General features: G+C 37.5%; 1 long non-coding RNA gene and 1 pseudogene across 1 annotated transcript; both read right to left on the minus strand.

The window, feature by feature from the left end:
* Nucleotides 1-2,463: 2,463 nt before the first annotated feature.
* LOC115291227 lies at nucleotides 2,464-11,709 on the minus strand (annotated as a pseudogene).
* A 538-nt stretch (nucleotides 11,710-12,247) lies between these two features.
* On the minus strand, nucleotides 12,248-27,002 carry LOC115292059. Its single transcript, XR_003908779.1, has 2 exons — nucleotides 26,883-27,002; nucleotides 12,248-13,899 (listed from the first exon to the last, which is right to left on the minus strand). It is a non-coding gene; the product is annotated as an uncharacterized LOC115292059 (long non-coding RNA).
* Between the last annotated feature and the right edge of the window lie 43 nt (nucleotides 27,003-27,045).

The following is a 27,045-nucleotide window of genomic DNA, read 5'->3' on the forward strand; positions in this document are numbered from 1 at the left end:
CAAGTCTGACTCATATAATGCAACTTCTGTAGGAGATGTCTCTGACTCTAGGTATCTGATCATCCTTCAGAAATGAAAGCAAAGCAAGAGTAATAACTTTTGAAGATAACCATTGCTAATTTTATGATTACCAGTTGCCATTAAATGAATTATAAAAACTAAAAAATAATTTAAAAAAATAAAATAAAAGTCAAGTTTTATATCATTGTTTTTCTCCTTGAATTCATATTTGCATTCAACTCCCTTCACAAAATTTTATCTTCATGTATTGTATGTTCATGCTTGAGTGTCTTACATTGACCATTATTTCCTACTGTGTCAAAAAACCACATATATATACTGAAATTAATGTTTTTAGATTCTCTGGAATACAAGACTTTAAGGTTAAAAACATGGCTCCTAGAATGAATCAACCTTACAATTATTAAATAAATACAAATGATCAAAACATGCAAAAATATTTTGATGAAAAATATTTTGATGAAAAATAATCAATATATAAATAAAAGATTTATTAGACATTCATCTCTTATTGAGTTACACAGAGATTTTTAAATATATAGTTATGGATTTATAGATAAAAAATACTCATTAGTAGAATGAGATAGGGCACAGAATCAATTGTATTTTAATTTTTAAATCTGTACAGATTTTATTTTTCTGAGATGTGCTATTCCTATAAATGAGTAGACAGGGATAGAAGGAGTTTTGTTCTAGTGGTATGATTTGGTTCTTTGAATCTCTCCTAATGTTAAAATCTTTTTTAATTTTTTAAAAATATTTGTTTATTTTGAGAGAATGTGAGAGAGAGAGAGAGAGAGAGAGAGAGCAGAAACATAAGTAGGGGAGGGGCAGAGAGAAAAGGAAAGAGAGAATCCCATGCAGGCTCTGCACTGTCAGAGCAGAGAAGAATGTGGGGTTTGATCTCATGACCTGAGCTGAAATCAAGAGTCTGACGCTCAACCAACTGAGTTACCCAGGTGCCCTCTCCTGAGTTATTTTTTAAAAAGCACATGGTATCTATCATCAAAAATATCCTTAAGAATCTAATAGCTGACAACAATTATGTCCTCCTTCAATGTTCTTGCAAGCAAAGAATTACAGACCACTTGACTTGCAAAGGACTTTTAAAACCCAGTTTAGAGTTATTCACTTTCTCATTTCTGGAAAGTATGCTTAAAAAGCTTAACCCATACTTACTAAGTGACTATTAAGTATTCCTGTTTTTTTTTTTAGAAATATCTTAGTTTTCAAGCTAAAATTGGACAGAAATGGTTTAGAAATAACCCCATAAAACTGGAAATTTCACATTATGCTTTTTTACTATTAACTAAAACCTATATTAATACCAAACTTGAATATTTGAAAGTCTCAAAGTGCTTTAAAAAGGTAACAGATGTATGAAGAAATGGATACTGATATGATATGTATGGATACTAGACATATACATAGATTTCTCTCTGTGTATATACACAGTTTCATTATCTTTTTTTCCCTAAGCAATCTCCACCCCAAAAGTGGGACTTAAACTCCCAACCCCAAGATCAGGAGTCATATGTTCTGCAGACTGAGCCACCCAGGCACATGACATGCAATTCCATTTAATGTCTGAAAATAATAGTTGGTAAGCATGCATTTAAAAGAATTAGAACAGCAAATCATCATTTGCAAAAAAAAAGAAACTAATCTTAGTTGAATAAAATATTTAACTTGGGGCGTTACATCCTGACTCCATTTGGATAACACTTATCATAATTGCAGTTTCTAAGAGTACAGTTTAATATTTTTTATTCACATTAACAAATTTAATCTATTTTATGCAAATTAACAACAAAATAAAAGAAAAATGTTGGGTTGCTAGCCAAGCAGATCTAAAGAAAGCAATTTTAGTTAATGCTGTTAAATGCATTACTCCTAAAAATTCATAACACATTCCTGTTAGTTAACATATATCTAATTAGTACCTTTTAGGAATAAATAAATGAACAGAGAATTGGTTAATGAGTGACAGTCAGCAGACTTCACTTCAAGGAAAAATAAATACTGATATAGACTAAACAATAGGATTGTTAAATGTTAATGAAAATGATTCTCTTACCAGTCTTACTGAGCATGTGTTTAACAAAAGATAAAATATGTACTCGTTCCCAATTCATTTTACAAACCCCATCAAAGTTTTACCAGTCTAGACACTCAATAATTTAAGATCTCCATCCTGACACACATACAACTTTTATAAGTGGTGTGGAGGTCACAGACTTAGAATGTTCTACAGGATTTTGTCTTACAATTTCTCAGTTTACTCTTAGTGAAGAGACAAGGGCAGTTGTGTATTATTATGGCTTCATCATTCTTTTTCTCTTAGCATTCGTATGTTTTGTTTTAAATTTTCTCTGAAAATATCAAATAAAATCTTTTCAATAATTTCTAAAGTTTCTAGTTCCCCACAGAAATGTTACATGCTTATTTCAGGGTTTCCTCCCAGACATGTATGTCCAAGGTTACTGGCTCGCCACAATATCATCAAAAATTGATGCTAATACTCTGTCTACTAGTCAGTAGTCCTCTCAACGACTCATATAAGCATATTTGATGGAAAGGCTGTCCACAATGGGAATTATCACACACTTGATTAGGAATGGCGCTATCAAGTTGATAGGCATAACAAATCTCACAATCTGTAGATAAATCAGATTCTTCCAGGATATCATGAACTGGAAAATCTATTTCTAAAACATTTTTCAAATTTTGTAACAGACTATTTTCTGGATCCCACAAATGTATGTTTCTACATAGCTTAATTCCCAGAAATTTTACCATATGGTCACCTCGAAGAAGGCAGCACTCAGGAAGTGCAGTAGGATGCCTCACGTCTACCTCTATATTTATTAGAGCATCATTATTCCTTAATGCAATTCTGCATGCTGTTGTACTCCGTGTAGGCTTTTCTGGCTCAAATACCCAAGTCTTCTCATTGATTTCATCCACAACATCCTAGAATGCCTTCTGGGATTCTAACACTGCCAAAGAACTGACCATGGACACTTATTAAGGAGCTCTGTGGTGTCCAAGAAACATAAAATAAAACACCTACTCATCCTCAATATATGTTCCTTTGCTTTGAAGATATAATACTGATCCATTTTAGAAGTAAAAATAAAAAATTTTACTTCCTTTTCATGAATATTTGAAAGCATGCCACTGAGACATTCACAAAGGCACAAATTCATGAAACTAACCACCAACTTACCAAGAGTGGTATAAACGCAGAGAGCTTGCTTCTAAGCACATGGGTATTTCTTGAATTGGTCTGGTCACATCTTGAGTGTACAAGTTAGGCCACAGACCTTGTTATGCACTTGTCACCCTGGAGAGATAAGGTGCCAGAGCCCTCATTTCCTGCTAATGGCCTTTATTCTGCTTTCAAGGGACTCTCCCACAAAAAAATAATTCTTTTTGAAAGAGTCAGGAGATAAAAGGGACTAAGTCATTGAATGAAAATTGTCATTTCTCCTCTGTTTCTAATATTCTCTTTCTAATATTCTGTTTCTAATGTCATGCTTTACTCTCAACTGTAAAACGTATCAGACAGCAAAAGACACAGAGCTTTCCTGTGGGTTCAAGGTACCTTGATTAAAGAAAGCTTCTCTGAAACCAATGACAATAGCCAAATTATGGAAAGAGCCCAAATGTCCATCAGCTGATGAATGGATAAAGATGTGGTTTATATATTCAATAAAATACTACGTGGCAATGAGAAAGAATGAAATGTTGCCACTTGCAACAATGTGGATGGAATTACAGGGTATTAGGCCAAGTGAATTAAGTCAGTTAGAGAAAGACAGATATCACATGTTTTCACTCATATGTGAAATTTGAGAAACTTATCAGAAGACCATGGGGGAAGGAAAGAGGAAAAAATAGTTTCAGAGAGGGAGGCAAACCCATAAGAAACTCTTAAATACAGAGAGCAAACTGAGGGTTGAGGGGAGAGGGCAGGGGAGATGGGAAAATAAGTGATGGGCATTGAGGAGGGCACTTGTTGGGATGAGCACTGGGTGTTGTACGTAAGTGATGAATCATGGGAATCTACTCCAGAAGCTGAGAGCACACTGCATACACTGTGTGTTAGCTAACTTGACAATAAATTATATTTAAAAAATAAAAATAAAATACATTAAAAATAAAATAAAACAGCTTGCTGTTTGGTCTTCCTGAGGTTTTACTTCCTGGTAGATGCAACACAGTAATAAGATCTGTGATGGGGGAAGGGTACAGTTGAAAAGTAAGGAAAGTCTACTGTGCATGGGGAGGCGGGAAAGCAGAGAGAGGCAAAAGTCCTCTAACTCAAGCACATCTTAGGCAAACCAATTACAAGAAAGACTCCATATTGAAGCTGAGGCTCTGGGCATTGATTCTCTAAGAACTTTCCAGGCTGGAGTGAGTGCCCCTTGGAAGGTTTTATGTACCTCTAAATGTACTTGCACCCCAGTTTTAAAACCACTGTTATTTAACATGTGCTAGTGATGACTAAACTTTCCCAGCTAATTCACGGGCTGTAGAGTACATAAGGATATTTTACAGAACTAGAAGACTAGACATGCTCTAGGAAATCTGTGGCTTATGGTGTATGATCCTATGGCATTACCTCTAGATCAATAAAGGGACACAAGTTTATATCATCTTCTACTGGAAAGGGGTGGGGTGTGCATCATTCAGAGATAGGAGAGCTTCAGATGTATGAAATCGGTTGATGGGCAAAGTGAAAAAGACAGTTTTCAAAGTACTGTTCAGCTTACAATACTTTATGTTTCTTTGGAAACTCTCCTTGATACATAAGGTTGAGTTCTCATCAATCATAACTATAAATCACAAAATTGTCCCCCCAAGAATAGATAATTGATTCTGGGATTGATACTCACCCTAAACTTAGCCAATCAAATCTATCAAGGAATGTGAAATTTTGGATTACAAGTCACCCAGAACATGAAATGTTAGATCTAAGTGAATTAATGGCAGAATTCTTTTAAAAAGATCTATTTCCTGAAGCTTCCTGATTTCTGACATTTCATAGGTTTAGGTTTTCAGGAGTTCCTTATATTTCATGCAATAATACAGCATTCCTCATAGAACCATTTTTAAAATTTAGTAGTGCTCCATATATAAGTAGATCAATGAAACAATGGAATCCAGAAATAGATACAAATATATGTATGAGAATTTAAAGTACTATAAAGGTAGCATTTTAGGCATTAGTAGAGAAAAGAGTTGTTCAATAGATGGTGTAGAGACATCATCATTCCTCTTACCAAAGTAAATTTTAGATCAAATGTCTCATAATATCATAAATTGGGTCAGGAGGATTTTCCTAGTTTTTCTCTTAAGATTTCATTCAAGGTATGATTTGGGAGGCTGCCTTTTGGGGGGTTATACAAATTTTGCATCTAAATTCATGCCAGGTACAGATTTGGGGCCTCGGATAATTGATTGAAATTCATATGCTATTGCTTTGAAGAGATTTAGAAATTTGTTGGCAGTGTGGTTCCCCAGAATTTAATAGAGTCATGGTCTATTGTGAGAACCACAACCAGACTTCATCCAGACATGTATTTTTATGTGTGTGGTTATTATTTACTTACTATCCTCTCTATTCTCCACCCACTCCCCATAACCAGCTCCAGACCACTTGAAAGATAAAATAGATGGTGTTGTGTTTTTTCCAGGCACAAAATACCTGTTTGTCTGTCTTTCTGAGATGCTAGCTGTCACTTAGATTCAGTAATTCACTAGAGACTGTAAAAAAAAAATGCTGATATTAAACTTCTATTCTTTCTTCTTCAGCTGCCTGATGGACTACTTCCATAAAGAGAAAATTCACATCATCTAATATTTGATTAATTAGCGTTACAGTTTATATAGGAAAGGTGGGATAAATGCTTGATTGTTTTCTCTTATTTACCAATTTTCAAAGTAAAGAGTTGGTATCCTAGCATCCTTCAGTAATGGTCAATTAATTTTTTGGATCAGGATGAAATCATGAATTTAAATATACTTGACAGGTTTTGTTCTTATTGTTCTTAGTGATACCCAGTTATCCCATCTCTAGTCAGTAGGAGCCAGTAACACCACCCCCAATGTGATGACTAGAAAGTTACAAAATTGCATATGCTCCCCATAGTCTCATGCCACTTCTTTTCACTCTATCTCCATTGTCAGACCATTCAGCCATTACATACTATGTTCTCTTCCTTATATCTCTCATTTACTCTTAGCTCCACATAGAAATTATATGCTTATCATGTCATTTTATCAATGCCACTTTAAGTATTTTGCTTATTTTAATCCCCTTCTCCAGCAGATTCATAAAAAACACCATTCCCTGAGTTCTTACATTGATGACAGCTTATATGCATATTAAATTCTTGCCTCATACTTTCCTGCATTGGATATCTTAAATATATTACTTAGTTTTTTAAAGAATAAAGTGTTGATGCCGAAAAGTGTAAAGACCGTATTACTTTTTTCCCTGTATAAATGACTTGGACTATTCCTCTAAGTGCCTAAAGGATTTTTTATTTCTGTCCCTCTAAAGTCCAATAATTTCACTAGACTATAGTCAGTGATGGTCATTCTGGGTCAGCTTTATCAGATAAACTAAATGCCCTCTCAATATTTCATTTTTATTCAAGTTTCTCAAATTACAGATTTCAGGATTTTTTTCTTTGTCAGAAGTTTCTTCAGATATTATTAATTATGTTGGCCTTCTCTGCCTGTCTTATTGTTTCTACTTTTTAAAGTTTATTTTATTTTGAGAGAGAGCAAGAATGAGCAAGCATGCTGGCATGCATGAGTGAGGAAGGGGCAGAGAGAGAGAAACAGAGAGAATCCCAGGCAGGCTCCGCACTGTCAGCCCAGAGCCCAAAGGAGGGCTTGATCCCATGAACTCATGAGATCATGACCTGATCTGAAGTCAAGAGTCAGATGCTTAACTGACAGAGCCACCCAGATGCCTGTCTTATTGTTTTTTGACTCCTTTTCATCTCCCTTTCATTGTAATTTTCAAAAACTTCCCTTCTTTTCATTTCCCATTGAGGCATTATTTTGTATTCATTCTTTAGTTTTGATTTTGTTTCAGTTCTCCATTTCTAACACATGAAAGTGATAAAAGTGGCATTTTATTAATAGACATTTGTTTTATAAACTCAAATTTATGAAACTTACCTAGTATAAAGTCAAGAAAAACAAAGGTGTACATAAAATCAGCGAACTTAACATTTTTAAACAGGGAGCTATGGCAAACAGCAGCAGTCTATCAACCTTATCCAGTTTATTTCTTTATCTTGTTTTAGTTACAAAATATCAAGAAAGTTTTGGTTAACAAAGATAGATTTAAAAAGGCACCATTGGCAATAATTCCCAATTTGCTTTACAATCTCAAGATGTTCTTTAATTAAATAAAGGATATTTTAAAATTATAATTTTTAAAGTTTATTTTGAGAGACAGAGACAGTGTGAGCGGGGGAGAGGCAAGGAGAGAAGGGGAGAGAGAGAATCCCAAGCTGCTGTCAGCTGCCAAGCAGCTGTTAGCACAGAGCCCCACATGGGGCTTGAACTCATGAAACCCAGGAGATCATAACCTGAGCCAAAACCAAGAGTCAGACCTTAACCGACTCAGCCACCCAGGTGCCCCAAATAGAAGATATTCAACAGAGGATATAGAAGAAGCTGTATAATAAGGTCTACACAAAAATGCATTAATTTGATAGCAAATAATAATAAATCTTGGAAATCTCTAGTTTTTTGATGTTTGGCATTGTGCATATATTGTTTTTCAGCATATTTTTTAAAGCTTAGATTAAAACTTAATAAAGTATAATTGATATCCAATGCTGTATTAGTTTCAGGTGTACAACATAGTTATTAGACAATTCTATATATTACATAATGCTTACCACAATAACCATAATTAACCATTTGTCACCACACAGTTGTTACAATATTATTGACTGTACTCCCCATGCTACACTTTTCATTCCTTGTTTATTTTATAACTGGAAGTTTGTATCTCTTAACATGCTTCACCTATTTTGCCCTCTCTCTCCCCCCATAGCTATTACCAATTTGTTCTCTTATTCGAGTCTGTTTCTGTTTTGGTTTACTGTTTTTTTACTTGTTTTGGGGTTTTTTTAATTGTTATTGTTGTTGTTTCTTAGATTCCACATGTAAATGAGACCATGTGGTACTTGTCTTCCTCTGCCTGACTTATTTACTCAGCATAATACGTGCTAGGTCCTTCCATGTGGTTGCAAATGGCAAGATTTCATTCTTTTTTATGGTTGAGTAATATTCCATTGTATACACATACCACATCTTTATCCATTCATCCATTGATGGACAACTTATGTTGTTTCCAAATCTTTTGTATCTGACTATTGTAAATAATGTGTCAATATACGTATGCATGCATACAATTTTTTGAACTAGGGATTTGTTTTCTTTGGTTAAATCCCCAGCACTGGAATAACTGGGTTATGTGGTATTTCTCTTTTTAATTTTTTTGAGAAAAATCCATACTCTTTTCCACAGTGGCTGCAACAATTTACACTCCCACCAACAGTACGCACAAGGGTTCCTTTTTCCCCACATCCTACCAACACTTGTTACTCCTTGTCTTTTTGATATTAGTCATCTGACTGGTGTGAGGTAATATCTCATTGTAGCTTGATTTGCATTTCCATGGTGATTAGTGATGTTGAGGATTTTTCATGTGTCTGTTCACCATCTGTTAGCCTTCTTTGGATAATGTCTATTGAGGCCCTCTGCCCATTTTTAAGCAGATTTTTTAGAATGTTAAGTTGTATGAGTTTTTTGTACAGTTTGGATATTAACCCCTTATTGGATACATCATTTGCAAATATGCTCTCCCATTCAGTAGGCTGCCTTTTCATTTTGTTCATTTCATAATAATCTTATTTTAATTCTTTTTTGAGATCTATCACCTCAAATAAAACATATTTGTTCTTTCATTTGTTGTATTATTTTCTTTGTGTTCTAGCTTGATTTGGGATATTACAGTTTTTAATCTGCTTTAATGTCTTCTGGGCAAGTTTTCATCATCTTTAGGAATGTTATTCTCCATTCCCTGAACTTTCGTAGAATTTTATCTCCATCTTTTCTGATTCTTACTTTGTATGTCAAAGTAGTTTTCCTAAACTTTTAAAAAACAATGTTGTTTTGGAAAACTTTTTAGAGTTTAACTTTCTATCTAAACCTTGATGATAAGTTTATACTAGAGCATTAAACACTAGTGTTCTTTTGTTTCAATGTTTTTTCTAATGAAAAATTGGCAAGAAAATGGCAGGCTTAGTTTTGAAATTTGATTGCTCCTTCCTACCTCCATCCTACTATTACACTGGATGTTCTTTTACTTTGATCTTTCCTGCCTGTGTCCTGCTACATTTGGATTCTATTCCCAGATGTTTCTCCTCTTTGAAGAGTTTTGTCCCTGAAGGGAACTTTACTTAGACAATGTATATGGACCACACCATCCTAGCCTTTTCAGATTTTCTTGCAACCTTTTGCACTCCCCTCACAGAGAGACATGTAATATTGATTCTATCAAGGAAAAAAGAAAGAAAGATTAAGATACTAAACATGTAAATCTATGATTTAAAAAAGGAGGAATGGGGCACCTGGATGGCTAGTTGCTTAAGTGTCTGATTTCAGCTCAGGTCATGATCTCACAGTTTGTGAATTCTAGCCTTACATTTGGCTCTATGCTATCAGTGTAGAGCCTGCTTCAGATCCTCTGTTCCCTCTCTCTGCCCTTCCCCTGCTCGCTCGCTCGCTCGCTCTCTCTCAAAAATACATAAACGTTTCTTTAAAAAAAGAAGAAAAATTCTGAGGAAAGTCCTTTTGTGGCTATTACAACAGCTGTCTAACAAAAACAATGAAGAAATCAGAGAAATTCCCCAAAGTTTCATGTGGAAACACTGTACTGGTTAACACTTCTATACATAATAGAAACCACCTGTAGCTGAAATTTTATTAAGATGATTTATCATAAAAACACAAAGCTGATTGAAGTGGCCCAAGCGTAGGAAGCAGCCAAGCCCGGAAGTCTTCCTCCATCCCCGCCCACACTCACACCCCCTAGCTTTCAACTCTGCTTCAATCTCTGCACCTCCTTTTTTCTTACCACACACTGATTTAGCCTGGTGGCTGAGTAGCCTAGTGGTTTAGCCTACTTTGCAAGGTGGAAAGTATCCGTTGATACCTGAGTTTCCATCTCCTCTGCTCCCAAAACTGGGCAAAATAAGCCTAGAATTTTTAGTCTATATTCCAAATGTGCTCAGAGAGACTCTGACTGGCGCAGCTTTGACTCAAGACTATGGCCAAGAGAGTGGGGGGAGCCAAGTTGTTAGAACAGAAGTGTCTCCACTGTGATCAAATGTTGGCATGGATTAAGCCTGAGGATAAGATAGAAGAGGGACAGGGCAAGTGAAAAGAAGCGTCAGTTCTTGGAAAATAGGGGGCCAAACAGACAAAGCAGGTATGAAATCCATTTTGTATTTTCATCAACATTACATATGTATATTTTACACATGACATTTACCTATAAAAAGTCAGGAGTAAGAAAAGCTGGTTCAATAACTAGAAGAATGAATAAAAACTAGATCTTTTTCCCTCCATCTTCAACATTACTTTCTGAAACAAAATCAAGACTGTGAGATATACAGGGGCGCCTGGATGGCTCAGTTGGTGAAGCATCCCACCTTGGCTCAGGTCATGGTCTATCAATCTGTGAGTCCGAGCCCCAATTCAGATTCTCTACTGTCAGCATGAAGCCCACGTGAATCCTCTGTCCTCCCCCTGCCCCCGTCTCAAAAATAAATGTTAAAAAAGAAAAATAAGACTGTGAGACATATAGTTTCTCCCTAGGAGGTCATAATCAATAAAAACCCAAACTGAATTCTGAATTTGAAAAAGGATTTGCTTGCTGAGCACTGTTTTGCTACCTTTTTAAGAAGCATATTTAGATTCTCCAGTAAACTGGAAATGTGATAGTACTATGAGCCTCAGAACTATTCTGTTTAAGTGAATATGGAGAGGTTGACTACTTAACTTAATGTAAACAAAACAGACCATGTAAAATATATATTGTGGAAGCAAATACTTTACAAACTTGGCAACAGGCTCACTTGAGAAAGATTAGCTATTTGAAATAATTTTGGCTAGTAAACAGTAAGAAAGTTTGAATCCTCAAAAGAATACAAGTTTCAGATCCTAGAAAATATATGCTGTCAACTGTCACTGAGCTTTTTATTTATTGTTTTACTACTTTTTCATTTTTAAGATGAACAGAACAATAAATCCACTTAGCCTTTGGAAAGCAAATAGTTTGAAGATAAATACCTCAATTCTTCTGTCACACTCTTGATAAGTCTTCTTGGGAAAGATGGATATTTCTCATAAATATCTATGGTACATAATTTTTAAAAACAAATTTGAAGCTTAAAGTATGTACATGAATTAATATTGTTTAAAAATATGGTTACACTGTTAGACCTGAGGTGGGCTTCCATCACAGGAAAATCTCGCCAGAGAATGAATTGTGTTTTCTCATTTTTGGTGAGGAAAGCTGGGATTTGCTTCACCATTTTCAAACATACTGTTTTCAAACACATCGTATCCCTGCAAATGTACCATGATGGTAAGGGACACTGATCATGTGGAAGGCTGTGCACTTGAAGGGGCAGGGAGTATGTGGGAAGTCTCTGTACTTTCCTTTCAACTTTGCTGCTAACCTAAAACTGCTCTAAAAAAACAAAGTCTTAAAAAAGTCTTCATGATCTTTAAAATATCATTAGACTTTTCTCCCTTAGATTTGTAGGTGTCAGTATCTAGTGTTCCTGATTGGTTGACTAAATTGTGAAGAAGGGGTAGAAGTCTGGCAGGCCCACCAACAATAACATCCAAATTTGCATCTGCACAACAAGCAATGACAATTAAGCCATGTCTACTGCCTGGTTAATCACAGTCATAAGACACTAACCATTGTAAAATGCATCTCAGGTTCAGAGATGTTAAAATGCTAAATTAAGAATCATGCAGCTTAGGAACAACATAATTATTTCAGATGCCTCTCTGATGAGAGAAATCATTTGAGCTGAAGGAACTGAGCCATGCAGCAATCTGAGAGAATGGCATTCTAGGCAAAGGGAACAGCAAGCACAAATGTCCAGGGTAGGATGAACTTGGATGTATTTAACAGAAGGAAAGAAGGCCAACATAACTGGGATAAAACGAGTCATTAACAAAGAGTAGTGAGTCCAGTGCCAAGGCTGAAACAAAGTACTGAGTCCAGTATTGAGTCTGGTTTCAAATAGGGTAAAAGGAGATGCTGTCCAAGGGTGAACAACACATATTGGATATGCGTCTACATGCAATTATTATTTTATTCGCCCTACATCTAAGGCAGCTACTTAACCAAAAACTTTTACTGAAGCAGAATGTCACCGAATTTTGTTAAGGTTATTAAATAATTAGGCTCTACAAAAGTCTCAGGGAGGCCCAAGCACCTTGAGACTGTGAGACCCCTCACCCCTTGGATTTGGACTTGGCAAGAAGAATATCATTTAGAATCGTCATTGTGGTACAGCTTCATCCTAATTCTTTGCACATATTTCTACTGAATGGAAGTCAGAATTTGAGACCCCCTTGAACTTGAGACCTCGAACAAATGGGCCTGACGACCGGGTCTACCACATGAGTTTTGCAGATAGTTCATATGCAATGGAGAGGATAAGGTAGCCCAAGTTCCACTAACCCAGCTGTGAGTCCTGGGGCCAGGCTGTGTCCACCAAAGGGGGCATTTTTTTCTAATGTGCACAAAGTCTCCGTATGGGCTAGCTTTGGCCCACTCCAACTCCCCCCTCACCTTTCTGGATTCTGTAACTATTATGATAACTTGTATAACACCTAATTTTCACAGGGCTTTAATCTTATTCTCTTGTCACACAAGGCAATCTTCGTACCCCAGTTTTATAGAGAAGTGAACAAAGGATCAGCGAGACCACCTGGTGGGTTGAAGGCTTTCCCCTGAAGAGTGGCAGGATTGATTGTGAGTCACAGGTCTTCGGCTGGGGTCTCTGGCATGAGGACAGCAGGAGGACCGCAGTGTGGCTGAACTGATGCTCCTCGCCTAGAAGGCTCCAGGGGCCTTTTAATCATGGAAAGTGCTTCTCCATCCTTCTACTTTTCACACTCACTTTTCTGCAGGGCCAGCGTTTCTCTCTCTTCTTCTCCTTGTCTTGGAAAATAGAACAGCTGCTCTGACCAGGAAAAGTGATGATTTTATTTTAAAAAACAATCACCAATTTTTTCACTTCCTATGAATTTTATATTCTTCTCACGATTTGTTCATGGTAGAGAAGGGAAATGTGTTAAGGAAAGCAGCATGAAGACGACTTAATATATTCAGATGTTCTTCTCTAAATAACTTGTCCTGGGAGCTATAACTGTGGTGCCATCATGGAGCACATTGGGCCACAGCATCTTCCCAGCGGGTTTCAGTCACTTCAGGCAACCTCCTGCCCAGATCATGCTCCTCTTCCCATGCCAGGCCCCCTTTTGGTTGAGATCTCAAGGGCCAAGGTTGAAATTCTTTCCAACTCATCCTAGGATCACTTCCCACATCGGAGTTCGAGGAAACATTCGTAACCATCTTTTCTTAGGTTGTGATCTCTCCCTTTTGCGGAAGGGAGGTACTCTCTCACTTTACTTTTCTTCCAAACTTTTTGTTAATTCCAGAAGTCAGAATAATATTAAAATTAAAGCAGTTGCTTCTGATGCACATGGAGATGGAAACAGGTGAGTGAGAAACTTTTCACCTGTTGACTACAAAGAAAGAATAAAGACAGTGAATTTTGAATAAAGCTGAATTTATTCAATTCGACCATTAAGATATAGTTGCCTCTGTGTTTTTATGTTAAAACAGCCTGTTTTTTTAAATGATGATGGTAACAGGTACAAAGTTTTCTGTGTTGTTTTGTTTTGCCTTTTTAACAATGTCCTTATTTGGCAAAATATGGTCACAAAGCTTTAAGAATGGAAGCTATTGTCCTAAGGTCTGTGGTCCAGGATGACCAAATCCTCACTGTAGAAGGTATTTCCATTTTCCTCTCCTGTGTGTTTCACTCTATGGCCAGACTGGCTCAGGAACTCTCAATCTATAATGCAAGCAACCTTCTCTGCCAAAATGTTACATGCAATTATTCTAAGGAAAAAGCACATAAAGAACTTACATATCTATTACAAAAGAAATGGTTAAATATACCATAGAACTAGGGATATCATACAGCAGTTAAAAGAATGAGGCTAATGCAAATGTATCACAGGTAAAGCTCTCCCTAAGCAAGTATTTTATGAAAGAAGGAGTATATTCATTATCTACTGAATTAGTCTGGGATCTCCAGAGAAATGGAATCAATACATGTATATCCTCTAAATCTATTTACCTACATGCCTAGATATACCTATCTATATCCATATATGAGAAAGAAGAGAGAGGAGAGAGAGAAAGAGAACGATTTATCATAAGGAATAGGCTCATGCAATTATGGAGGCTAAGAAGTCTAAGATCTGCAAGTGGCAGGGGCACCTGGGTGGCTCAGTTGGTTAAGCCTCCGACTTCAGCTCAGGTCAGATCTCATGTTCGTGGGTTCGAGCCCCGCATCGGGCTCTGTGCTGACAGCTAGCTCAGAGCCTGGAGCCTGCTTCCTGTTCTGTGTCTCCTTCTCTCTCTGCCCCTCCCCCTCTCATGCTCAGTCTCTCTCTGTATCAAAAATAAATACAAACATTAAAAAATTAAAAAAAAAAGATCTGCAAGTGGCAAACTTATGAAAAAATGTTCGGTTTTTAAAATCATTGGGATTTCAGAATTATTGATAGGAGATTGTGGATATTTTACAAGGTAAAGACAGAATGTATGAGAAATGGGTACACACTCCATTAATTAATTGATTGATATAGAATTGATGCCCTTTGGAAAATATTTGTGTATCTTTGTTAACTGGGGACACCTTCATTATTACGTGTTTGCCCTGTAGGGAAGAGGCAGTCTTTTGCTCCTTACCACTGTCCTCTAGCTGGGACACGCCCTTCCCTTAAACCCCCACCAGAACTGAGATAGGCTGGCAGGGAAGCTTAGCAGAGGTGGTCACTTCTTACTAACTTTACAAGTGGCTTCTCTCAAAGATGCCACCACCAGTGGGACCTGCCTTGACGACCTCCCTGTTTGGCCCCCATCTATCCTGATGCCTCAAGGTCCACACCATACTCCCAGCAAGGACTCAACAGGAGATAAAAGTTCTCCTTCCTCTCTAGTTCCTGCCCCTCCTCTGTCCCTAAATTTTGCACCCCAATAATTTACAACTAATAGTCAGTGGATGATTGCCAGTAGAATTATTTCCCTTCAGAAGAATCACCACCAAAACAAGGCTATGGTTATCCTAAGCTCCACCCACTCCCACCCATCAGGATAAAGACGACACAACGGCAGCCAACATCAGCACATTCTGGGTCACAGAATCTCAGTGGGCACATCCACAATCCACTGGATTGTGCTGGTCACTTTTCCAAAATCTCAGAGGCAGATCACACATGCCTATCTCTCCTGCAGTTTTAGAGGTTCTGCTCCTAATTCTCTGCACATTACTCCCCAAAGAACACATACACACATCTCCAGCAAAACAAACAAAGAGAGCACAGTCTAAATACAAACACGGAAAGTAATCCTTTCTCCTGTGGAAGACACAAGTCTGCATGGTCTGGCTTTGCTAAAATACCACTCTTGGTAAGACATACCCATTTTACATTACAAAATAAAACACTTGACTTAGCTTTTCAAACTAAACATCTCCATTCTGGTAGACTCAGTTTCCCTCAGGAATAATACTTTTCTGTGTCTAGATGTTAATACCATTCCGAAACAACACACACAATAGCAAAGGGAAGTCTCCTCTTCCATTGAAGATTACGGTTGAAGATCTTATAAAATAACTTCTCCCCTACCTGAGCTACTGAAAGTTTATAAAGATTCAGGTACAATCTCAATACGATGTTTCGTGTGTGTGTGTGTGTGTGTGTGTGTGTGTGTATACTATATTGCAATTAATAGATAATCTGTGGGGGTGATACATGATAATGTGTAAATATTCCATTACCCAATATCCTCAAAACTCTTTCACCCAATAATTTTAGGATCGTTTGATGATCCTAGCCTGAATTATTACAATGGTGGTTGCAAATGGTGATTTTTCTAATTCTATAATTTTTTTTCTACACTTATTAGCTAGCAGTCTTTAAAAGAAGAAAGCTCACCTCCATTGCTACCTTTATTTTGAGTGTCACTATGGACTAATGGGTTCTTTTCTGACTCAAGAAGATATAATCCATTATCATCATTATTCTTTTTGATGTTCAATTTATCACAACTTTGGACAGCAGGAAAAACTTTTAAGGTAATTCCTGTATCTTTTTGACATGTCCCCATTAATTCTGAGCACTTCTTCAGTCTTGTGCACAAGATGTTTCCAACTTGCTGTGTATTTCATGCATCTCCGACTTAAAATCACCCATTTCCCCAAAGAACCTGGGTTCCTTTCAGTGGAAAATGGTATTTAGAACTCAGTATCTGTGTACAAGGTATGCCCAATGTTACTGGAAATATTATTGCTTCTAGGCTTTTCTGGAGACAGGGCTAGGAAATACATTTTTTTTTAAATTTTAGAGAGAGAGTGCAAATCGGGGAGAAAGGGAGAGAGAGTGAGAGTGAGTGAGTGTGTGTGTGTGTGTGTGTGTGTGTGTGTGTGAGAGAGAGAGAGAGAGAAAGAGAGAGAGAGAGAGAGAGAATCTCAAGCAGGCTCCATGGAGCCCAATGTGGGGCTCTATCCCACAACCCTGGGATCATGACCGGAGCCAAAATGGAGTTGGATGCTCAACTGACTGAGCCACCCAGGTGCCCCGGAAACAAAAAATTTTAAAGAACCATGAGTTAATACTGATACCTCCAATTCAAGTCAAATCTAATGTAAAAAAAAAAAATTATTCTTCCTAACCTCCAATTGGTATCTGCCTTCTCCCATAGTGAGGAAAAATCTCCTGGTTTCCAATAGTTTTCTTTACACATACAAAATAACTTGAGAATTTCTTCACTGATAACACTATAAAAAACAAACCTACAAAGAAAATGTCATTCTTTATTCAATATTCTTTCTGTACTTAAAATACATTCTGTACTCAAAAGTAAGTTGAATTATTTTTTTCTGAGTGGTTATGGTATCAATATGATAGTTTTATTTGGAAAGTTTATTTGTAGCTGTGTTTAGTCTTAGGGTTTTCTTAAGTTTTTATTAATTATATGCAAAAGATCTACAGTTTCAAAAATCAAAACTACATAAAGAAGGAAGCTCAGAGAAGTTATACTCCTTTTCCAACATTTTCATTTGTTTCTGGTTTATCCTTCTTATATTTCTTTTTAAAGTGAAATGCAAATATATGTCATCTTATTCCCCCCATTCCTGCAAAAATGTTCCTATTATATATACTCTTGTACTACTTGTTGTTGTTGGTTTTTTTTTCATTTAACAAAATACTCCTTTAAAACTCTCCGTATCAGTTTACCAAGATCATTGTTGCATAGGCTGTTCTCTGTTCCTGCTATGAAAACTGACTTACTTTTATCCCTACTATGGACAATTTTGGAAATTTCAACTTTTCTAGAAAATTATTTATTTCAATTAGATTTTCAATGTCAAGTGCAAGAAGTTGTACAAAGTAGTCTCAAACTTTTAAAAATCTCTTCTGTTGCAAAGCTTAGATCTTTCTTGTCATTTATTTTGTTTACTTTTCCCTTTATTTCTTCTCTTGGTTAGATTAGCATGTCTATTTATTCTTTGCCTTAGAACATGTAACTTAATTTTCCCAAAGATTTATTCACTAGTTCTTTTCCTTTTCCTTTTCTTGTAATTAATTTCTGCCTTTTCATCTTTATTATTTTCTTCTTCCTGCTTTCTCTGGTTGCTGTAACTGTTTCCTAGGTTTGAAATGGAAAGTTTATTTCATGTATTTCCATTCTTCTCCTTTTACTGATAAAATTAATTCAGGCTATTGATGTTCCTATCACTGCTCCAATTCTCTCTCTATTCCCCCATATTCCCTGTAAAATAGGTTACAAGCCTAATCAGATTTTTTATGCAATAGTACTTACTGATAGTGTTGTGTACTTCCAATTACACCACACCACAAAGCACACGCTCTTAGCCTAGCTTTACTGTTGCTAAAATTGATCCCTGGGCTCCGGTGGTGTCAGCCAGTTTTCTCCACTGTAAAGTTCCCTAGAGGTGATAGTTCCCCAGCCAGCCTTTACTTCACTAGAGGATGAAAACTGGTGACGGCCTATCCTATCATTGCTTCTTTGTTCATTCGCTGGCATTTACCTACAGAAAGCTTTTCCTTGGGGCTCCTGGCTGGCTCCATCACTGGAACACGTGATCTTGGGGTTGTGAGTCTGAGCCCCATGTTGGATGTAGAGATGACTTAAAAATAAAACCTTTAAAAAAATAAAAATAAAAAAGTAAAATCTTTAAAAAAATTACACCAAACTTTTCCAGTATGCCTGGGTGCCTCAGTCAGTTAAGCATCCTACTCTTGGTTTAAGCCCCACATTGGGTTCTGTGCTGGCAGAGTTATTTAAGTTATTTAATAAATAAACTTTAAAAAAAAAACCTTTTCCTTACCTCTGAAGAATTTTTCTTCATTAATTATTTCACTTCTATAGGAAAAGCAGGATACTTGATTTTCCCCCTTTTATTTATCAATGTTTAAATATTACATTACTTAGTAAAATGGCAATTTCCAATGGTAACTAATGTGTTCTTTATTTTTTTCCCAATGTGTTCTTTAAAGCATCAACATGAATCACATATTTATACATATTTAAAGTTCAATTCATTGCAGTCATTACTGTTTTTACTTAACTTTAAAAATTTTACACTTGTATCTCTTTTCTCTTACAGTGAAAACTCTCAATTTCTAATGGTATTAACACAATTTATCTGTTTTTCCCCCTACATCATATTACTATTTTTACTACAAATAAGATGACCAAAAACAGGATAAAACGTCTTCACAGTTCTTTTTTCTTCACAATACATCCTACTAGGTGTGTACTGCATTTTAAATGAAGTAACTATTTTATCTACATAGCTATGGTACTAAATTGCTATATGGTTATATTCATTTGTTTCCATTGATTTTCAATTTTAGGGATTTATTTTTCCCACTTTCTAATTACATAAACCATTTATATGATTCTGAGGCTAAAACTATGGAAGAAATGCACTCACAGAACTTTTTCTTCTCTCCTTGTCTGTTTATCATGCACCCTCTCTCCCAATACAGAAAACCATTTTTATTAGTTTTTGAAATATTGTTTCATTGTTACTTCATGAAAACTATAAACAAATGTTTTCCCACCATTTCTCACACAAAAGGTAGCATACAATAAACACTCTCTTGCGTTTTGCTTCATTTCACTCAACAATACAGCCTGGAGACTGTTCCATGCCAACATCTCAAGATGTTTCCCATTCCTTTCTACAACTGCATAGCTCCCCATTGCTTAGATGCACTGTAGTTTATGAAACCAGTTCCCTGTCACTACACATTTGGGTTGTTTACAGTTTTATAGGTTTATGCCTTTAATTTCCTATTTTTGCAAGTATATCTTTGGGGGACACTCCTAGAAGTGAGATTGTTGGGTTAAATTAACACTGCCAAATTCCGCCTCCACCACCACCCCATGGTGGTTATATATTTTGCCTTCCTACAGGCAGTAAGAATTCAAAATCATGAAGATTTTCCTCTGTTTTCTTCTATGAGTTTTATGGTTTTAGCTTTTAACTTCTTTGCGTCTTTGATTCATGTTTTAAATGTTTATTTATTTTTGAGAGAGAGAGAAAGAGAGACAGAGACAGAGACAGAGTGTGAGCAAGGGAGGGGCACAGAGAGAGGGAGACACAGAATCTGCAGCAGGCTCCAGACTGTGAGCTGTCAGCACAGAGCCTGATGCAGGGCCCAAACTCAACGAACTGCAGACCATGACTGGAGTCAAAGTCAGACTCATAACTAACTGAGCCACTGAGGCACCCCATCTTTGATATACTTTTAGTTAACTTTTGTATATGATGTTCTGTCAGGGTCCAAGTTCATTCTTTTGGACATGGATATCCAGTTTTCCCAGCACTATTTGTAGAAAAGAATGTACTTTCACCATGAATGATATTGGCACCCTTGTTGAAGTAATTTGAACATATATATGACAGGTCATTTCTGGGCTCTCAATTATATTCCTACTGCTTAAAACTACAGCTTAAGGGGCAAATATCAAACTTTTTGATTACTATAGCTTTGTAATAAGTTTTTAAATCAGGAAATGTGAGACCTACAAGTTTGTTCTTCTTTTTCAAGATTATTTTGGGTATTTAGGGGTCCCCTGAGATTCCTCTGAATTTATCCTATGAATATGAAAAAGGATTTTTCTATTTGATAGGAATTGCATTAAATCTGTAGATCACTTTGGGTAATACTGACACCTTACCACCAGTAAGTCTTTCAGTCCATGAATACAGAAGAATATCTTTTCACTTATGAATGTCTTCTTATATTTCTTTGAGCAATGTTTTATAGTTTCCAGTGTCTGAGTATTTTACCTCCTTGGTTCATTTCTAAGTATTTTATTCTTTTTGATGCTATTATAAATGGAATTGTTTTCTTAATTTCCTAGTTGGATTATTCATTGTTATTCATTTCCCTTATTATAGAAAAGTTGAGCATCTTTTTATACACTTAGGGGCTATTTGTATTTATTTTTGGTGAACTCTCTGTTTGTATCTTCTACTCATTTTTCTATTGTGTTGTTGGTATTTGTCTTCTCATTTTTAGGAGCTCTTTATATATCACTAATATCAGCCCTCTGGATAGGGGGATAGATTACACAGATGTATGCATTTGTCAAAAATAAGTGAATGTACACTTAAGTTTTGTGCATTTGTTGTATTTAAATTTTATATCAGAAGAAAGTCAAACTTAGGTGACTGATAAATGGAGCTGCTTTTAACCAAAGCAGGTATCTGGAGACTAAAAAGATTTTATGAGGTTAACTTGGACATGTTAAATTTTAGGTACTCTGGGACATCTGCTCCCCAGTTTCCTCACCTGCCAAGTGCAGACAGTGATAGTATTCAGCTCACTGATACATCAACAATCAACTGATACAGTATATGTGAATACATTTTGTTAACGTTTAAGTGCCATATTCATGTCATCTTATATCAGCCCTGCACGCATCCAGAGTCCGATGAAAGGACACAGAGGAGAGACTGAAATATTGTTTGCACTTGCACAAAAGCAGCACCATCCATCTAGTTCAGTAAGACAGGAGATGCTGGAGGAAAATGCTGAAGAGAATGAAAAATGTGGATAGTCAAGTAAGAAATATAAGATAACAAATCATCAATTAGAAACATACCCCAGCTGCTTCTAAACATAATAAACTGTCAAAGCTTTCCATCAAGTAGAAGAAGACAGAATTACAATGAGATTTGGGAGAAAACACATATTAAAAAATTCAACTGAGCAATTAGTAGCAGCATTTACTGTAGATCAGAAACCCTCTACAGAATCACTTCTGCCTTGGAACATACATAACATATATTACAAACTGTTGCTACTGTTCAATTTTCATCTGCAGACAAATTTACAGTTAAAATATAATATGTCTTTAAAGGTGATTGCAAGTTCAAACCTATCATTAAGGAGACTGCTTCCTAACTCTTGACTATATGTTCAGAGAACATCTAGGGAGTTTAACCATCTGATTGGTTAGATAGTATTTGGGTGTGAAATGTAATTCTTTGATGCATGCTGTTCTTCTAGAATTTATAGGTAGTGCTACATTCTTAAATTTGTTTTGCTTTTGTGAAGTAAGCAAATTACCTGACTCTAAACCTCAGTAAAACTATTCAATTAAATGCAGTCCATAGCTATTGAAGATATATCACGGCCAGGCAGGTGGGAGGGTGTGGTCACTTCCCTCAGGGAGGCCAAGACAACTCCAAACAAGTACTGAGGAAAGTGAGAGCAAATGAATCAGAAACCAACGGGCAAGAATAAAAACTCTATAAAGTGTGAGGGATTCTTTCCATCTAATCAAACTTCTAAACCTTCTTTCTAGATTACAGGAAATGAAGGAGCTAGAGAAATGCAGGATGGATAAAGGAGAGAGTAAGACAGTAAGATGCTATCAGAGATCCCAAATTCAAAGTTTTATGACTCAATTGGAAATGATCTGAATAAGGATTTGAGAGTCAGTCTAATGTCAAGGTCATCACCACCCTTGATCTCCCTTGTGGGGCGCACAGTACCAGTCAGCCAATTAGTTCAGCTAGCAGTAGTCACAGGATCCGCAGCAACTCCCATAAAGAGTGAGAGACTATTTGTCCAACTCTTGAATCTGAGTTGGCCTCTGGGTTTCCTCTGATCCACAGAATGTGGCATATATGACCTTGCTTGATTCCCAAGGCCATGCCTTAACAAGTCTGAGAGCTCCACCTGCATTCTCTTAGATGCTGCCCAGAGATGGACAATGTAGCCTGTGAAGGAGAGGCGGCACTCTCCTCTCTATGAAAGAATCCTCCAGAAGAATTGTGGCCCTCAGTGGATAGCATCACCAACCGCCAGACACGTGGGGCCACTTTGGACCTTCAGCTCAGCTGACTCTCCAGCTCAGAGTTTGGAAAACTACAGCTTAAGAGCCAAATCTGGCCCTCAGCCTGTTTTTATGTTGGGTCCTTGAGCTAAGAATAGCTTTTGCTTTTCAAAGGTGTGTAAAGAATGAAATAAATAGGTAACAAAGAATAATACGCAACAGAGACAAAGTCTAAAATATGTTAATGGCCCTTTACAGAAACTGTTGCTAACCTGCTACAGATGAACTTAACTGTATAAGCCCAAACTAAACCACAAAGGAACCATCCAACCAACTCAGAATTGTGAGAAATATTAAATGGGTATTTGTAATACATGGGATAGTTTGCTCTACTGCAATGGATAAATGAATCACAAGAAGCTAAATGCTACACAATGAGCAAGGCGATTGCCTCAAAGGAAATACTCTCTTAAAGGTTTTGGACTTTTCCTTCTCACTAATTTAGGAGGATTTCTTATATCAATCTGCCAATTGTTTTGCATTCTAGAGAGGTTTCGGCAACTACACATACATACTATTCATAGGACATTCAAAACATTTTTAAATTTTTGATTTTTTTAGAGGAAGAGTATGTGTGCAGGAGTTGGGGAGAGAGGTAGAGGGAGAGAATCTTAAGCAGGCTCCACACTCAGTGTGGAGCATGAGAAGCGGGGGAGGCGCTCAGACCCACACCCCTGGGATCCTGGCCTGAACCAAAATCAAGAGTGGGATGCTTAGCCAACTAAGCCACCCAGGTGCCTCCAAAACATTTATTTCTAAGAGTTTTTTAAATTTATTTATTGGGGGGAGTGGGGAGAGACAGAGCGATAATCCCAAGATAATCTGATAGCACAGAGCCCAAGGCAGGGGTCAATCTCACCAACCAGGAGGTCATGACCTGAGCCAAAATCAAGAGTAGGATGCTTAATGAATTAAGTCACCCAGGCACACCTGAAACCATTTTATTTATTTATTTTTTAATGTTTTATTTATTTTTGAGACAGAGAGAGACAGAGCATGAGAGGGGAAGGGGCAGAGAGAGAGGGAGACACAGAATCTGAAGCAGGCTCAGCTCTGAGCTGTCAGCACGGAGCCCGAACCCACGAACGTGAGATCATGACCTGAGCCAAAGTCGGAGGCTTAACCGACTGAGCCACCCAGGCGCCCTCCTGAAAACATTTTAAAAACAAGTATTGGACAACAACTTTTCTAAAAGAAAACAAATACATAATATTTGTAAGATATAATATCAATGTCCTAACATCCTTCCAAATACAAAGGTCGTTTTTTTCCTCCACAGATTAACCTATTTGCAATGGAGCCGCCTAGTTTTATTATCAATAGACCTCCTTTACTTAGTGAGGTAAATTGTCAGCCAAGGTGGGGTGAAGAATGGCTGTGATAAAGTCATCAGCAAGAAGCAATCACTTTACCCTTTGCAAAGGGCACAGCTACCTCCAGGGGCCAGAACCAGGAAAAGAATCACAATAATGATTTAAATCTGAATATTCATTCAGCCTGGAATTCAGGCTACTACTATCTAAATATAGTTTTATTGTACTCCATTTTTGACTCCTATATTCACCTATATTATTTTCAGAGAACCATCAAATTACCACAAATGATTTTTAAATGTATATTTCACTCTATTCTTTCCCTTTAGCAGACAAAAGGCTTTCATAAAGAAGTAGCAGTTGAACCAAGGAATCTGTAAACAAAAAGAAATGGTGGGCCATATTTACAGTCAATGCAAATTGGGGATGGGCAGTTATGGCTAGGGTCAAAGTTAAACAGATGACCCAGACCCACCAGATTTTGAGCAAAGGATTAATATGACCAATACTACACACCTGAATTTGCATTTGGCTTAGATCAGTGTGGTAGCTCCTTTCCAAATATGTCTCTCCTCCCCCACAGTGAGCCACATCTCCTGGTGATCATGCCCTGTCTGATCTCCTCCCCTTGAATCTTTAATTGTCCTACACTTGCTTTTGACCAACAGCATGTAGCAAAAATGATGCTACATAACTTACAAGGCTCACTTTTGCATTCCAGCTTCTGTCTAGGGGCTCTCAGTATGCTGATGAAATTCAGATCAACTGACAGTGGTAAGAGCAGACACTAATTTGCTGATACAATTGAAAATCACTGATACAACCCACTGATTTAGACTAACTTACTAAAAATTGTCCTCCTTTGACAAGTGGGGATATGGGCTGTTTAGAACTCTCCATTTGTCTGTGGAATAGATGATGCCCTTTGAGAATTCTCTTGTGGAAGCTGAGGTGGTCATAGTTATATAGGGCAGACTGGACATAGCTCTTGCCCAGCACAGCTTATGAACTTAAAACGGATGAGCGCATACCCATAGAGATGTCTATGAGCCAGAGATCAGAGGACAACAGGCAGAGATTACATAGTGTATTACATACTCTTGATCTGTTTCTATTATTAGAATGGAGCAGGTAGTATAGATCAGGTATGCCCAGGTTAAATACAGGAAACTCCTCCCAGATTTTATAAAATCTTCTTAAAACATACATCACAAGACCTATAGAAACCATCACTGCTTTTACCAGAATTATCCACAGGAACTCCAAAGTGTCCCAAACTCTAAAGAGACCAGAGTTTTGCTATTCTTTGAATAAAACTAGTATTCCATTCAGTGCCGTTGATCTGAGGCAGCAAGAACCAGAATGAACCAGGTGATTACTCTAACCATCTGTGTCCTCCTTGCAGGAATCTAAGACTTTCTCCTACAAAGAGTTCTAAACCCTCTACCCTCTCAGATTACCTATTAACCACAAAAGGGAAAGTGACTTTATAATGGACTGTATAAGAAATCTAGAGGACAATTCAGATTTCAGTTATTGATACTGGGACAACTTATTGTATATTTAAAAATTAATACTATGTTTCATATTTAATACTGTGTTCTTCTTGATAGGACACAGTAGGAAGAGCACCTCCTAAAGTCTGGATTCATGACATCTAATCAAACCTCTTGATCTTCCTTCTAGTTTGTAATAAATGTGGGAGTTAGAGAAAAGGTTAAATGACATCAGGAGGGAGAAAAGCAGAACTCTCTGCAAGGTAACTGGCCTAGACTCTCCAAAAAGTTAATGCCATGAAAACAAAATATGTGAGGGGGATTGTTCTGCATTAAAAGACAAATATAACCAATGCAATGCATGAATGTTCCTTACACTATCTTTCTACAAAACCAATATATAACCCATCTCTTGACAACTGGAGAAATTTGCATGTGGGCTAGATATTAGATTACATCATCAAAGTGTTAAGTTCTTTAGATGTGACTAAGTTTCTCCTGTGGTTGCATGGAAGAATGTCTGTCTTTATTCTCGGGGAAACGCAGGCGGAAGTATTTAGGAGACAGAAATAGCAATTGTGGCAAAACGTTAACACTTACTCAACCTTGGAGTTAAGCACTTGGGTGCTCACTCAACTGTTTTTTCAACTCCCCACGTGGGGAAGCCGAAGTCAAACTGTCCACAGTCCCACAGCCAAGCGGCCAGAATGGGGAACTGTTTTCAGATGGCACTATGCCAGGGGTGCCGGGAGAGGAGAGGACAGGAAATATTATTTCTGGATTAATTCAGCCACCTCCACCCAAAGACCGGTATGACCAGAACCTATACAGCAACACCCAGGGCACACGCCTAAAAACCGCCACTTCTTCCAGGGAGCACTAGTCAGTGACAACTCAGGTAGGACAGGCTTTTCCAGAATTCACACCAAAAGAGTTTCAAGATAGACGCCCGAAAGCAAGCGACTTCCTGGGACTCCTGTTCACACACATCAGACCACAGTGACCCTGAGGTGTCCCCACCCTTCATTCTCTTTCGATTCTAGGAGAACACACTTTTCTTCTGAGATTAAACAACCTCCCGAGGTTTCTTCTTTCTTTAATAGTGCTGTGCGGATTTGAACAAGTAAATCCCTCCAGAACTGCTCGAGGCGGGGCATTTATACCGCTTGTAAACAAGGCGAAATCCTTGCCAGAGGTCCGCCACGGCCCACCCCCTGCCCGCGTCAAATGTCAAAGGCATACCTAACAGCGCCGTACTTGGGACGCTGCGCGATGGCTAGGAGCGACGGAGCGACGGAGCACACCCTCAGCGAGTGCGCGGCGCTGCAGGCCGGGTGGGGCCCTGCGCGTCGGGGCTCCGGGCCCGCGCGTGCGTGCGAGCGAGCGAGCAAGGGGCTCCGGGCCT

Source organism: Suricata suricatta, chromosome 5 (genome assembly GCF_006229205.1).
Source record: "Suricata suricatta isolate VVHF042 chromosome 5, meerkat_22Aug2017_6uvM2_HiC, whole genome shotgun sequence".
Classification (NCBI taxonomy): Eukaryota; Metazoa; Chordata; class Mammalia; order Carnivora; family Herpestidae; genus Suricata; species Suricata suricatta.